Source organism: Procambarus clarkii, chromosome 42 (assembly GCF_040958095.1).
Source record: "Procambarus clarkii isolate CNS0578487 chromosome 42, FALCON_Pclarkii_2.0, whole genome shotgun sequence".
In the NCBI taxonomy this organism is placed as follows: Eukaryota; Metazoa; Arthropoda; class Malacostraca; order Decapoda; family Cambaridae; genus Procambarus; species Procambarus clarkii.
The window spans coordinates 5,398,356-5,414,369 of record NC_091191.1 but is presented as its reverse complement, the minus strand read 5'-3'; the positions used below and the strand labels follow the sequence as shown (position 1 = coordinate 5,414,369).

At 45.9% G+C, this 16,014-nt stretch overlaps 1 protein-coding gene across 2 annotated transcripts in view; it reads left to right on the top strand.

Annotated features, from left to right (window-relative positions):
* LOC123770327 (protein hairy) overlaps positions 1–16,014 on the top strand; it is a 91,752-nt gene that overhangs the window by 53,504 nt on the left and 22,234 nt on the right. The window contains exon 1 of one of the 2 annotated variants that reach the window (XM_045762110.2): positions 2,898–2,943. The exons of the other annotated variant lie outside the window; for it this stretch is intronic. The gene's annotated coding sequence lies outside the window, so the exon portion shown is untranslated. Of the gene's footprint in view, positions 1–2,897; positions 2,944–16,014 lie in introns of those variants that run through there. 2 annotated transcript variants of the gene reach the window in all.

Sequence of the window (16,014 nt, the reverse complement as noted above, 5' to 3'; positions counted from 1 at the left end):
GAGAATGTGTGGAGTGTATTGGCTAATAAACCAGTGGTGGCAAAGATGGCAACTGTGCCGAGGGTGAGGCGGGCATGCGACCAAGTGTTGCCAAACAAGTTTTTGTTCTTGGAATCATATCTTTCCCTTGAGTGGTGCTTGACCCAGCACTGCAAGCCCGGCCAGCAAAACCTTGTCTCTAACACGCACGCTTTTTTGCTTTGAATACTGAGCACATTTTCGGCGCTACAAAGAACGATTAATTAAGAGAGACCTCAAGAGGCTATGGTACAACTGTTGGACTCAAAATGCGATATACATCGCATGGTACCATGCGTGTTTACGTCGTAAGTCCAGCTTTGTTTTTGTTTTATAAAGTACACTGAAAAAGAGGTCACGACCTCTCCTTAGGGTGCAGTCGCACCTCCACAGATCTCCAGTATCAGCTCTTGATACTGGTAATGGCTCCAAAGGGCCACCACTTACGAGCTATTCATGCCCGTGCCACCTCTTGGGTGGCTTAATCTTCATGAATCAATCTAGTACACTGAAAAGGTTAAACGCTTGTAGTACATGACCCGTACTCGGGGGATGGCAACACACAATTAGTTTTTGACAATAATATTAATATTTACTCCTAATAATTCTTTTCTCGTGCATATAGCGATGGATTAGAATCAATAAATAGTATCTGCATGTACACTGATCAAGCAGATCAAGACCCATATAACCAGAGACAGACAATACAACAGGCTCTCCTGGTGTAGCAAGTCAGTGAATAGCAACACTCAGAGAACCAAAATAAACCCACTGACAGTACAATAGAGCACGAAAAGCACGCAGACAGAGAAAGAAAAGCAAGGAGGGAGACACAACAGAGGAAAGCGAGGAAACATTAGCTTGAAACAAGAATCAATATTTCCTCTACACAGTGCAAAAAATACTTGGATAACATAATTGACCTACGGAAGCGGCGCTGGAGATTAACTCGGGGGATGGTTGATACGAGTAATGTCCTGCCTAATTGGTCACTAGGGAATAGCAACGTGGCTAACGTTAGGAAAGATGAGGTGGACGAGAGAGCTTAGCTAGACATGGGTGGCATAACGGAGGAGAGATGTAGAAACACATGGGAAGACCCCCCGGACATCTCCGTGTGACAGGAACGCCAGATTTTCTTTAACATATGAAAGCAGCAAGTCGGAACAACCCCAAGCAGCCTATTAGAGGTGAAACACTAACAATCATTAAACAGAAACGGAACTAAAATAATTCATTGTGTCGAGGGACAGGCAGCCAAAATATACATATATACATGTTAGGCCTATTTCGAGGTCCCTCCCCCAAGGTCGTACTAATGACTCTTCCCAGGATGCAACCCTACAAGTTGACCAACTCCTGGGTACCTATTTACTGCTAGGTGGACAGAGGCATTAGGTGATAGGAAACGCGCCCAACCATTTCTGTCCCGCCTCGGATTCTAATCCGGAATTTCCGATTGTGAGTAGAGAGCGAACCCATCTGTACCACCGGGTCCCTAAGAGCTTATCTCACGAGGATTGAATGTACGTCCATTTAATTCTGGACTATTTTGGCTGTTATTTGTTGTTTAAGATTCGCTACCTGGAACAAAAAGTTCCAAGTAGCACGGGCTATGGTGAGCCCGTAGTTGTTCTAATATTTTGGCGTGTCCTTAAATGAGCGTGCGGACGCTGCCGCTGAGGAGGCTATTTACACTTGTCCCATCTTCCGTAAAGGTGTCCCCCTATTCCGACATCTACCCGGTTATTCATTCCTCAATCCTTGCCTGTTGGCAGGGTTATTGATCTTCTGTTACTGGTAACAAACTGCTCTTAAGAGTAGTGTGTGTCTGTGGCCTTCCTCCTACCACCGTAACCGGCGGTGGGAAACGGCTCGGGCAAGGTTGCATATTGGCCATACACGGTTTAACTCACGGGCACTAAATTGAGCACCGCCCTGCTCATTATTGTCCAAACTGCATTGCCCCTCTTACGGTCGTGCATATCCTTGTTGCATGTCCGGACTTCCAGGACGAACATGTCTTGCTTCCCGACCGTCTCTCGCGGTCACTTGTCCCTCGATAGAATTCTTGGTGAATCGGATACCTTCAATATCGTTCGCCTTATGGGCTTTTGTTCTCGTATTGGCATCCTTGGTGATATTTAGCGCCCTCTGATTATCCCGCACATTTGATGGTGCTACATAACCTTCCCGGCTTGGTGCCTTCTTTTTATAATTACTTGCTTAATTCTACGCTAAACTAATAATAATAACCCATATTTGATGGTGGATAGAATAGGACAGAAAAGGGGTTTGTTAACGATGGAGGGTAGAATAGAGCTAGGCAAGGCAAAGTCAGAGAGAACAAGAGAACAGGACAGGTCGAGGTAAAATAGGTTAGAGAGCGTATGATGATGATAAGTATAGGAGACGGTAGAGGATGCCGCAGGATGGATTGACCAGAGGGAGGTCAAGAAGGAATAGGTGAAGGATGAGGGAGGACAGGATAAGAGGGGTAAAGGCAGGCAGGAGAGGGCCCGGGGACAGGGCAAGAGAAAGACCAGGACAGAGAGTGCCCAGGACAGGGCAGGAGAGGGCCCGGGGCAGGGCAAGAGAGGGACCAGGGCAGAGAGTGCCCAGGACAGGTCAGGAGAGGGCCCGGGACAGGGCAAGAGAAAGACCAGGGCAGAGGGGGCCCAGGACAGGTCAGGAGAGGGCCCGGGGCAGGGCAAGAGAGGGACCAGGGCAGAGAGTGCCCAGGACAGGGCAGGAGAGGGCCCGGGGGGGGGGGCAGGACAGGACAGGAGAGTGTCGGGGCATGGCAGAAGAGAGCCCGAGGGCAGCAGCTGGTGACTTCCCAGCGTGTAGATGCCCGTGGCCGACAGTATAACTTGGGACGCGGGCCGGGCCGGTGTGGCGTAGCACAGGCCACACATCTCTACGGTTAGTGCCTCCTCCTCCTCCTCCCTTCCTACCTTCCTTCCTCCCTTAATTATCTCTTCATCTCGATAACTCTTATCTCTCACCATCACCACTGCAGCATCACCGATGTTCGCTTGCCCACTGATGTATCGGGCTTCGGTGCTTTACTTCAAGTGGACGTCAAAGAAGGCATACGCCTTAAATCTGACCCTTGACCCGGCAGCGAGAGGGGGCTAGATTGAGCTTTCTGTCGAGCAAATCACGTGAGAGGTGGCTTGGTTGAGGCAGCTGGTAGTGGAGACAGGTAGGGCAGGTGGAGGCAGGTAAGGCAGGTGGTGGTAGCGGCAGGTGGTGGCTGTTGTTGAATACCTCGCCTGGGCCATCACCTGCTTCTTGCACACGGGAGGCAGTTAGTCTTCCACGGCATCCACTCTTCTCCAGTGCTGGTCCCGGATGCTATACCCCTCACACACGGTGCTGTAGTGCGTCGCGGGTCTACGGTGGTTCGACACTCGTACACTTTTCATAAGGAACGCAGCGAGGTGTTCACTCCACTTGGAAGCTTGGACTAACAGACGCTTTCCAGAGCGCATAACTTCATGTAGGTATGTTGTTGATACGATTTTGTTTGTCCAAGTGCTTAATACTGCCTCAGACGTCATGTAACTATGTCGACGCCCGTGATTGTGAGTGCGCTAGTGAGTGTATGCTGCAGTGTGTGTGTATGCGAGAGTGAGCGTACTCGCGCGTGATTGCTGGAGCGTGTGTGCGAGAGTGAGCGTACTCGCGCGTACTCACCTAGTTCTACTTGCGAGGTTGAGCTTTGGCTCTTTGGTCCCGCCTCTCAACCCTCAATCTACTGGTGTACAAATGCCTGAGCTTCTCGAACTCTTATCTTATCTACATTTGAAAATGTGTATGGAGTCAGCCTCCACCACATCACTTCGTAGTGCATTCCATTAACTAACTACTGACACTGAAAGTTCTTTCTAATGTCTATGTGGTCATTTTGGGTACTCAGCTTACACCTGTATCCCCTTGTGCGTGTACCACCAGTGTTAAATAGTTCATCCTTGTCTACCCTGTCAATTCCCCTGAGAATTTTGTATGTGGTGATCATGTCTTCCCGAACTCTTCTGTCTTCCAGCAACGTGAGGTGCGGTTCCCGTAGCATATCCTCGTAACTCATGTTTCTTAGTTTTGCGTGTATGCTGAAGTGTGTGTGCGTATGCGAGAGTGAACGCACTCTTGGGCGTATGCTTCAGGGCATTTAATGGAATGTGAGAGCGCTCTTGCGTTCGCACGGGTTCACTCGCAAACGTAATTTTGTGAACGGTGTAAGGAAAGCTGTATTTTCCCACAAAAAAAAATCATTTATATTCTGGTTGTGTGTAGTTAGTCGAAAAAAAGGCTTATCAGTGAAACTGATGATATAGTTTTATAAGTGTTAAAATATATATATTAGCCTTTGTATATTTGGCTGCCTTATGGATAAGCCTAAACAAGGTTTGGTAACGTATTTTGGTTGCGTTAATTTAGGGAGTGTTGGATTTAGGTTGGGAGTGAATGACGCCCTTCTCGGTTCATGGCTAAAGCCCGTATAGAGTCATAGCTTCGATGAGCATAGCTGTGAGGACGGAGAGGGAGCTTAGAGCTGAGGATAGGTTGAAGTAGGATATGTGCTCTGTAGTTAAGTCAAACCTGAGGTGCAGACAAAGCAGCCGAGGAGAAAGGAGGAGTATAGCTGTCCGCTCCTTGCGCGCGCTCTCTCTCTCTGCATCCCTGCTCTCTATCTCTCTCCCTCTCTCTCTTTTTAGCTCTCTCTATCTGTCTCCCTTTTTTTCTTTCCCTCTTTCTCTCTCTCTCTCTCTCTCTCTCTCTCTCTCTCTCTCTCTCTCATTCATGGCCTGGAGACGCTATCATTAAGCACAATTTCCTCAGATAATCACCAAGATACTGCAATTTTCTTGCAAGTCTGATAAGGGTCTGAGCCGTTTTTACCCGCGTGATGTTATTCCTGCGAGACAAATGGTCAGAAATTATTAAAAGTAGCAACAGATCATTGAATGTGTTAATACAAGGTCTTGAGGGAAGGCAAGCAAGACCACACAAACACTGGAAGGTGTGAGTTTGAAAACTAAAGTGTTTGTTAGCCTCTGTTTTACCTCTCGATATATTGGGGAAAAGTCATTTATAGTTCTTTGAATTTAAATCTTTTTCAAAATATTTTAGAGGTCATTGTTAAAGAGTTTTGTATAATTTAACATTCAAGTCCTCTTTCTTTCTCTCTCTCTCTCTCTCTCTCTCTCTCTCTCTCTCTCTCTCTCGACAAGATAATCTTTGTACTTTAGACGACTTATAACAAAGTATATTTATTAATCTTCTTCCTTCTGTAATAAATAATAAATTAACCTTCTCTAAACGGGTTTTAAACCTAAGAACACCAATATACCAAATTGCAGACTTTTTGGCTCCTACGAGGCTCAAATTTGTATCCACCAAAGTCATTCATATGTCTAATGTCCGCTTGAAACCAGGCATCAGCCCCACATCCATTATGATGCCTGGTAATTTCTTCTGGAATGTAAAAACCCTGTTTCCGAATCCAGTATTTGCTCAGATCTTTCCTGAGTCCTGAGGTGTCGGTATTTTTATATGAAAATAATAGTCAGGGGCTATCCTCTGCTCTGCCTGTCATTCCGCTTTGAGAGAGAGAGAGAGAGAGAGAGAGAGAGACAGAGAGAGACAGAGAGGTAGAGAGAGAGAGAGAGAGAGAGAGAGAGAGAGAGAGAGAGAGAGAGAGAGAGAGAGAGAGAGAGAGACAAAACTGAACTTAGAATCCTATAACAGGATGCATTGAGGACTTGCAGAGTAAGAATGACTATCTTCCTCGGGTCGAAAGATGTGCTAGTTATACCAAAAAAAACTCGTTTTCTGTTATTTTACAGTCTCGATACAGTGGTCGCTTGACTTGCAGATAACCAACGAGCATTATTACTCTCACACAGCTCGTTATTTACTGTGGAAGGTTGACCAGTGTGGAGGTGAAGGTGGGGGGGGGGGCTTTCTTTAGTGGATTTTCCTTGTTGTTCGTCCTTTCATTCTTTCCTTTGCAACGTCTATTTGTTGCTGTTCATCTTCTTCTTGTGCTTCACTACCATGAATGTACGGCAGAGGGTCATAACTTGCTGGGATGTGAGAGTTTAGTGTGTGTGTGTGTTTGACGTGACTCGAGTATGTTAGTGGGGGAGAACTGAGGAGACCAAGATGTTACCTGTTGATTACACAGTTAAGACAAGGAGTGGGATTGTCACCGACAGTAGTAGTAGTAGTAATAACGGTACTAGTAACAATAGTAGTAATATTCATAAGTGAGTAGTGGTGATCATGGAGAGGCCGTGATTAGCATAGGTCGGCAGGCAGGCAGGCTGCTAATATCCTACAACCCCTCCCAAACCCCCCAAACCCCCCAAACCCCTGTTAAAACCCCCACACCTCCGCCTGGGCGAAGTCCTCTTTCTTGAGTTTTTTTTTTGTTTTGCTCCTTCGGGGTTTGACAGCTGTACCCACCGCCACCTGCCTGGAACCCCCCCACCACCTGCCTCAACCCCCACCACCTGCCTCCGCGACCACTCCCCCACCATCTGCCTCCGCGACCACTCCCCCACCACCTGCCTCGACCCACACCACCTGCCTCGACCCCCATCACCCCCTCCAACCCCCCTCCCCCTCTCGACCAACCCTTCCTCTTCACACCATCGCTTCTGCTCTCACCTCCTCCCCCCCCACCCCACAGACCTCCACCTCCCCCCCCCCAAACAATTATATACAAGTTATCTTGAGGTTATCTTGAGATGATTTCGGGGCTTTAGTGTCCCCGCGGCCCGGTCCTCGACCAGGCCTCCACCCCCAGGAAGCAGCCCGTGACAGCTGACTAACACCCAGGTACCTATTTTACTGCTAGGTAACAGGGGCATAGGGTGAAAGAAACTCTGCCCATTGTTTCTCGCCGGCGCCTGGGATCGAACCCAGGACCACAGGATCACAAATCCAGCGTGCTGTCCGCTCGGCCGACCGGCTCCCCTATACAACCACAATCACCCATCATTTATCACCACCAGTACCCAACACCACCATCCCCACCATTCACCACCACCATTACCCACTCACCATCTATCCCAACTATTCCATTCCATAATCTATAACTTCATAAGCAAATATTACTCGAATGTTATGATTGGTAAGGAATCTCCCCCCCCCCTCCTTCAATTTCAGCAAACAATCCTGATTTCTGCGCAAAGCAACTTCCCACCCCGTCTACCTCTAAGATGCCACATCTACCATTAAGATGCCACATCTACCACCATAACCCCCTCCCCCCCCCCGCTACATCTACACCCACCACTCCATATCTACCCCATTACCTCTACATGTATCACCATTACCCAATATCTTCCAGTACACGCCCCACACCTACCCCACATCAACCACTACGACCCCCACATCTACTACTACGACCCCCACATCTACCACTACGACCCCCACAGTGTTAGTATCGGGATGACCAAGAGCTGATTATCTAACACGTTGATAAACCATCAACTTCTTAACTGTTCGACAACAACAACAACAGTTGAAGTCCTACTTCCATTCAAGCATAGATCCAGGGAAAATATACTCTAGAACTGTGATGTTATTAATAATAATAAATACAAAATAAATTGGATACATGATACAGTGAAGTATACATAGGGTCACAATGTATATTATATAAAGCCACTAATACGCAAAGCGCTTCGGGTATGACAAATTATAGTGAGAAGCTATAACCAAGCAAAGATGGTGAGATTTAAACGTGAATTGGGATGATTCCAGTTAATGGTGACTCACAGCGTGACTGGTTTAACTGTTGAGAGGTCAACTGACCGTTGTATATAGCGTGTCTCGTGAGTAACTGTTGAGAAGTCTCCGTGGTGTAGTGGTAAGACACTCGCCTGGCGTTCCGCGAGCGCTATGTCATGGGTTCGTATCCTGGCCGGGGAGGATATACTGGGCGCAATTCCTTAACTGTAGCCTCTGTTTAACGCAGCAGTAAAATGTGTACTTGGATGAAAAAACGATTCTTCGCGGCAGGGGATCGTATTCCAGGGACCAAAGGATTAAGGACTTGCCCGAAACGCTACGCGTACTAGTGGCTGTACAAGAATGTAACAACTCTTGTATATATCACAAAAGAAAGAATGAGGAAAGAGAACTCACAGAAGGCGCTGTGAGGAGAAAGAAGCGTGTTACCTAATGAGGGCTTCACCCTCACTAGGTGTGTGTGCCCTCACAGTGTGCCCTTCCTCCCTCAAAGCTTCGAGACCTGACATATGCAAATTGTGCTGATGCTCTTCTGTTCTCAGAGCTGCACCTGTTTACCCCTGGGGGGGGGGGATGGGGATGGGACGGGAGGAAAGGAATGATGCCCAACCACTTGGACGGTCGGGGATTGAACGCCGACCTGCATGAAGCGAGACTGTCGCTCTACCGTCCAGTTCAAGTGGTTGGACTGGACGGCGTGACTTAAACCTTTTAAAGCTTCATTAACAAAAGGCGACCGTCAATATATATTTATAATAAGCAGCCTATAGGCCTAATACAACATTCAGTTATTCTATATTCTATCCTTGTTGTCCCAACGTAATATTTTGAAATAATAATCAAATACAATTAATTACTAATGGATAGAGGATAGAAATGACAGAAATGGATGTAAAGGATAGAAAGGTCCCTGGCATCGATAGTAATGAGCAGTAGGATTAGGTTTAAATATACATTTCCAGCCATAGCTTATCCCTATTAATAACTATATATGGTCTATTCCTACTATGGTGGATCGAAACGCCCGAAACGTTATGCAAGAATTTAAGAGCAATATTATGTTGTCACCATCTCTAATGTATATATGTAAGGTGTGTGTGTATATATATATATATATATATATATATATATATATATATATATATATATATTGTGACGGTAACGCGTTGGTGTTCGGCTGTTTAAGGCTAGGGGTATGGCCTCGTCACATAGTTATAAAAAAAAATAGAAAAACTGGAACTTCGTCTGTGGTAAGGTAAGGAGAAGACACACAAAACACAAGTAAAACTTTAACAATGAAATTTTAATTACGTTAAATAAATCAAAACATGAAAATATGGACAAACAAATATGTATAATAAAATCAATGAATCAAAATAATAAGAATACTTAAATGACACAATGAAAGTTACGTTAAGGCAAAATAATAAGAAGTGCAACACAAAAGTTAAGTGGGAGGTGCTGGAATATTGGCTTAAAGCCACCACCTCTCTCAGTACACTCTAGAGTCTAGCTGGGAGGAGTGCTGGCTACGAAAGCACGGAACATTCTGAAGACTGATGTTGGGGCGACCCCAGACATCAGGTAGTATTGGGGGGGGGCGAGGCAGGTGCAGCCAGACCGGCGACCAATCAGCGGAGTCGTAGCGATCAACGGGTAGTTTGGTGGTTGGAGTTCGAACAGGTGGCTGGTTGCATACGTTTCTGCTCACCCTGGCAAGCCTTGCTGGTGTTTGTTGTCGTTGTTGGACATTTCTTCCATAGTCTTTTATATAGTTGTGAAGACGTAATTATGAAGGGAAGAGCAGGCTCAATCTCTTGAAGGAGATTATCGTCACAACTCTCCCCCGAAGCCTGCGGTTCTGGAAGAAGTACGTCGTTATGTGGTGGAGTAATGGATGGAGTTGCTTCTACTTCATAAACTCTGGAGAGATCATGGGCTAAGATGTTGTCAGACTCTTGGTATAGCGTGTCTCCAGGTTGAATTTCTGCAGGTAGCAAGCCCATAGTAGAAGACGTTGAGATGAGAAGTGGGCGTGCTGCAGGAGGTGTAGGGTGGTGTGGTCCGTATTGATGGTGGACCGAGCACTTTTCAGGTGTGGAGTGAAGTGCTGAAGCTTCAGGATGAGGAAGAGTAGCTCCTTGCCAATTGTTCCGTAGATCCTTGTAGCAGTAGTCGCTGACAGGTGTATTCTTCTCGCCTCGTTGCTGCATCACGACACCACCCACGTCGGTACCATTGGCGTCGACATGGAGGATGAAGGGCTTATCTGACGAGGTGAGAGTGGAATTAGAAGAGGGCATAGGAGCACGATTATTATCCTGAAAGCATTTGGGAAGATCATGAAGGATTTTGGAATTAGAAAGCGCCGACTCCTTGTCAGTGCTTTCGGGAGAAGAAGCCGGGATGGTCTCACTGTGGATGTAGGGTTCTGTGAAGGTAGAACAATTAATCAAGACAGTGGGAGGAGTACCATTATATTGCTTCAGGAGGTTGACGTGGCACAGCTGGGTCTTCCGCCGCCTATCTGGAGTCTCTATCACATAATTATTATTATTCCTGCACTCTTTGACGCAGTAGGGTCCTGAAAATCTGTTTTGTAAAGGTGAACCTGGGATAGGGAAATAAGCAAGGACGAAGTCTCCCGGCTTGAATTTTCTTACTTTGCTGGTCTGGTCGTAATGAGTCTTCATTCTCACCTGGGCTTTCAATAGATTATCATGGGCAAAGCGGTGGACTCTCTCTAGAATGTGCTGAAGGTTTTGAAGAAACTGGGGCACATTCTGATGCTCACTGAAGGTGGCATCTCTGAGAGAGTCTTTGAAAGCCTTAAGGGGAGTACGGCACTTACGGCCGTAGAGCATCTCATAAGGAGATACTCCTAGGGACTCATTGGGGAGACTTCTGAAAATACACATTATTAGGTCAATCTGCTTATCCCAATCCTTTGAGGTTTCACTACAAAACTTTTTCAAGAGTGCTTTGATGGTCTGATGACTACGTTCAAGAGAACCCTGTGAAGCAGGATGATAGGGGCTGGACAATACCTGTTTGATGTTGAACTCCTCCAGTGTCCTTTTGAAGAGATCACTGGTGAAGTTGGTGCCACAGTCACTTTGAATCTCCCTGGGAAATCCGTATTGAGTGAAGATCTTCAGTAGATGTTTGATAACCGTAGCAGCCGTGATGTTCTTCACTGGAACTGCTATGGGAAATCTGGTGGTAGGACACAGGATGGTTAGGATGTAGGCGTTACCTGAACTGGTCCGAGGTAAAGGACCAACACAGTCTATTATGAGTCTGTGGAAAGGTTCCGCAGGCACCTGTATGGGAATCAGTGGTGCTCTGGGAATGGAGACGTTCGGTTTGCCTGCCATCTGACATGTATGACACTGTTTTACGTACTGTTTGACGTTGTTTACCATACCTGGCCAGTAGTAGTCTTGACGAATCCCATGGTAAGTCTTGTTGAAGCCGTAGTGGGAGAATGCTCCGTGGGCCAGGTGTAGAATAGTGGGCCGCAGGCTGGTGGGAATCACAAGTTGTTCGGTGTTGGCCCAATCGTCCTCCTCCTTCAGTTTACTGGGTCTATATCTGCGGTAGAGTAAGTCGTTCTCTAGGAAGAACCCAGGAATACTGTCGGGTTGAGTCTCAGCCTGGAAAAACAATGGTGTTAAAGTAAGATCTTCCCTCTGCAACTTACGGAACTCCAACTTGGTCAGATGCGGGGGTAGTTTCTGAGGATCTTGAGGGACAGCGGTAGCAGTAGAGTCAGCTGGCTGTGGACGTGCGGCTTGTGCACGGGTGGTCACGAGAACCGGAGGAGAAACATCATCACTCTCTTGAACCTCTGCTGGAACATACTCAAGAATAGGGTTACTTGGCACAGAGTTACACACCTGGGGTTTGTCCATGACGATCAGGTTGGTTGGTTGCAGGTCTTCTGCCAAGTCGTTGCCTAGGAGAAGTTGCACTCCAGGCATGGGAAAAGGCTTTTCCCTGACGGCGACTTGGACTTCCCCGTTCACGTAGGGACAATCCAGGTGGACTCTGGCGAGAGGGTATGGAGTGGTAGCAGTGAGGTCAGTGATGAAGACTGTTTCCCCGGTGTAGACTATGTTGGGCACAGCCGACTTCAAGATGATCGATTGTAGAGCCGCTGTGTCCCTCAAGATCTTCAATTTGAAACGTCCCTCCGGATTTGAACCGTTGGCAGAGACAGTTCCAGTATACAGGTGGTTACTGAAAAGAGAAAGATCATTAACATCAACACCAACATTCATCACAGGCTTACCGGACTTAGGAGGAGTTGGTTTGGGTCGTTGTTGGTCAGTGGTTCCCTTGTATTGAGACTTACCACACTTGTCTATGGTATGTCCATAGAGTCTACAATACTTGCAGTACAGTTGTGAACCAGCTTGATCGGGGCTCACCTTCTCGTAACTGTACCACGACTTCTTACTGGAGGATGGTTCAGGTGTCAGCCGGTGGATGAGGCTGTAAGTGTCAGCCGACTTAGCACACTTCAGGTAGTCGGTTTCTTCTTTATCTGCTAAGTAGAGGCGGACAGGAGGCGGCACACGTCTCAAGAATTCTTCAACAAGCATCAGGTTGACGAGTTCTGTAAAAGTAGAGACATGTGCTGCTTCCAGCCATTTCATGAAATACCTCCGTTTCGTGTTAGCAAACTCGAGGAAGGTAGTGGTACTTGCCTTCAGGTGGTCACGGAATTTCCTTCTATAACTTTCGGTGGAAAGTAGGTAGGCGTCTAACACTGCTTGTTTCAGAGTGTAGTAGTCATTCTCAGACGCCAAAGTACTGAGTGTGACTGCAGCTCTACCTGTAAGATGGACTCTGAGAAGTGTGGCCCATTGGTCGACAGGCCAACTGAGTTGATTAGCAAGGGTTTCAAAGGTGGTGAAAAACACATCAACTTCTGCTTCTACAAAGGATGGCATTAACTTACTTGCATGTGATATATTAAAACTGACGGGAAGATTGGCAGTAGCTTGCTGGCGTTGAGTGAAGTGGGAAGTTTCCAAGGCGATTTCACGTTGACGACACTCTAGAGCCAGAGTCGCTTGTTGCTTGTCATGTTCGCGTTGTATTTCCAACTCGCGTTGTTTGGTTTCAAGCTGTACGCGTTCCCGCTCCTGGAGTGCTTCAAGCTGTACTCGTTCCCGCTCCTGGAGTAGTGCAACCTCACGTTCCTGGAGGGCGAGTCCACGTTCGTGTTCTTCTCTCTTCAAGGCAGCTTCACGTTCTTGTTCGTCTCTCCTCAAAGCAGCCTCGCGTTCTTGTTCTTCCCTCCGTATGGCAGCTGTTCGTTCTTCAATCTTTGCCAGTTCTAGTTTGAGTTTCAGCGTTGCCAAGTCAGGTTTATCTGCAATATAGTAAGTTTCATGAGTTTCAGAGTCTATCTTACCTTGCTCTAAATAGTAATCCAGCAACAGGTTGTGTAGGTCATTTTTGTTGGCTTGGTAGGGAACTTCTAGTTGATACTCATGTGCAAGAGTTTGTAATTCAGTCCTCTTGGCACGACTTAAAGTCCCTATTTCACCTGCTGGATTTGCACGGAAAGTTTGGAGACGAAACATGGTGAAATTAGCAAATAAAGGTACACGAATGTTCAATAATGAAATGTCAGAAACAGGACAACGTGGCAACTGGTACCTATCCTGTGTGATCTTTAACAATTAACGTTAAGTGAAAGATATTAAATGATTACATTAAATCAAGGGCGCAGGAAATCTTGTACCCGGTACTCATGTAAGAGAATAAGGGCAAGAAAATCCTACTAACAAATGAAACAGAGTTTCGAAAACAAATGAAACAGTTAAATGCTTCAAAAGTAAAATTGGTAGTCCAAGGATGTAGGCATACCTTGCCAAGTCTCTATAGGACATAAAGCAAGTTTTTCCTACTGAATTTAATATGATACTTACAGAATTAGCGAACTTTTGTGCTCTGAAAAAATAAGCTAATTCCCTACCGTTGTATGTATCATCATCTCTGACTGACGTGTAGGGGTGCGAGGTGTCAACTGGTGACGAGAACTGCTGCTGAGGTCCCAATTCAGCAACTAAAGTTCGAGCTAGAGGAACTATGGCCCTCTTTGTCCTCCTACAGTCAGATTGCAGAAGATTGGGTACTCTTGACCCGGGGCAGACCACAGTACCAAGGTACCAATATGATGATCTGTCAGAATGAGAAATATTCAAGGGACATAGATGGTAAATACGAGTAATAACAAGGAGGGAGAGATGACCAATTAAGAGTATGACTGCGGCCTACAGTCACCACGTAATCCAAAGTTGTCTCACCTTCACTATATGTTACTCTCGTAATGCACAATACACCGCACCTTATAAAAAATGAAATTGAATGAAAAATAGTAAAGCTACGTTAACAAAGTTAAATACGCTTACCATAAATTACCACTTGGCACCAGTACCTGAGTGAGGCTCCCGGACAGGCCCCCATATAACTTGTGACGGTAACGCGTTGGTGTTCGGCTGTTTAAGGCTAGGGGTATGGCCTCGTCACATAGTTATAAAAAAAAATAGAAAAACTGGAACTTCGTCTGTGGTAAGGTAAGGAGAAGACACACAAAACACAAGTAAAACTTTAACAATGAAATTTTAATTACGTTAAATAAATCAAAACATGAAAATATGGACAAACAAATATGTATAATAAAATCAATGAATCAAAATAATAAGAATACTTAAATGACACAATGAAAGTTACGTTAAGGCAAAATAATAAGAAGTGCAACACAAAAGTTAAGTGGGAGGTGCTGGAATATTGGCTTAAAGCCACCACCTCTCTCAGTACACTCTAGAGTCTAGCTGGGAGGAGTGCTGGCTACGAAAGCACGGAACATTCTGAAGACTGATGTTGGGGCGACCCCAGACATCAGGTAGTATTGGGGGGGGGCGAGGCAGGTGCAGCCAGACCGGCGACCAATCAGCGGAGTCGTAGCGATCAACGGGTAGTTTGGTGGTTGGAGTTCGAACAGGTGGCTGGTTGCATACGTTTCTGCTCACCCTGGCAAGCCTTGCTGGTGTTTGTTGTCGTTGTTGGACATTTCTTCCATAGTCTTTTATATAGTTGTGAAGACGTAATTATGAAGGGAAGAGCAGGCTCAATCTCTTGAAGGAGATTATCGTCACAATATATACACACACACCTTACATATATACTAGTGTTGAATGAATCGATTGTCTTTACTATAAGAATGCATGAATCAGCTGTGTTTACTACAGTGATGAATGAATCTGCCGCATTTGCTCGAGAAAGATAGTGATGGCTTTCTCTATTTGGGTATAAACAGTTACTCCATCTGTAGCCTATTCTCTTCCACCCACCCTGTCTCTTCCCATCTACTACTAGTTACTCACTCTACCACTTCCTACTTGTGGCAAAATACCCCCATCCCCCCCCCCACCATCTGCCACACCCACCTACAACTTCCTCTCCACAAACTCCCTTTCACAATCTCTTCAGTCACCCCTCTTGCCTTTTCAGTTTTCTTTCCTAGCGAGATTATCCTAAAAACTCCAGGGGCCCGATTCACGAAGCAGTTACGCAAGCACTTACGAACCTGTACATCTTTCCTTGATCTTTGGCGGCTTTGTTTACAATTATTAAACAGTTAGTGAGCTCCGAAGCACCAAGAGGCTGTTTATAACAATAACAACAATTGATTAGGAAGTTTGCACGCTTGTAAACTGTGAAATAAATGTAACAAAAACCGTCAAAGATTGATGAAAGATGTACACGTTCGTAAGTGCTTGCGTAACTGCTTCGTGAATCTGGCCCCATGATTCCAGCAGTTCATGGCTGCTCGTATTTCTCAAAGGTTCTGCTGTTTGTATACGAATTGCAGGCTGCATTGGTCATTCCTATATTGCACGTTGTATTTTCAGACAAATTGTTACAAACCTGAAGGCACCTTTGCCCCATGGTCAGTTGCGTGAAGACTTAAAGACATAAATTTATGGAATATTAGTTCGCTGAAACTTTTTAACGTCAGTATTGGGATAAGCCATTAACCCAAATATGGTTGACGGGGAAGGTTCATCAATTTTTCTAGGGGGACAATGGAGCGTCCATTTGTTTTAGAGAAATTATTCACTGTTGACAAGGTAATTAAACCATTAATATTAAGACAATGCCAAGCCATACACCGATGCCTACCATTAATGACCTCAATGTATATGTACT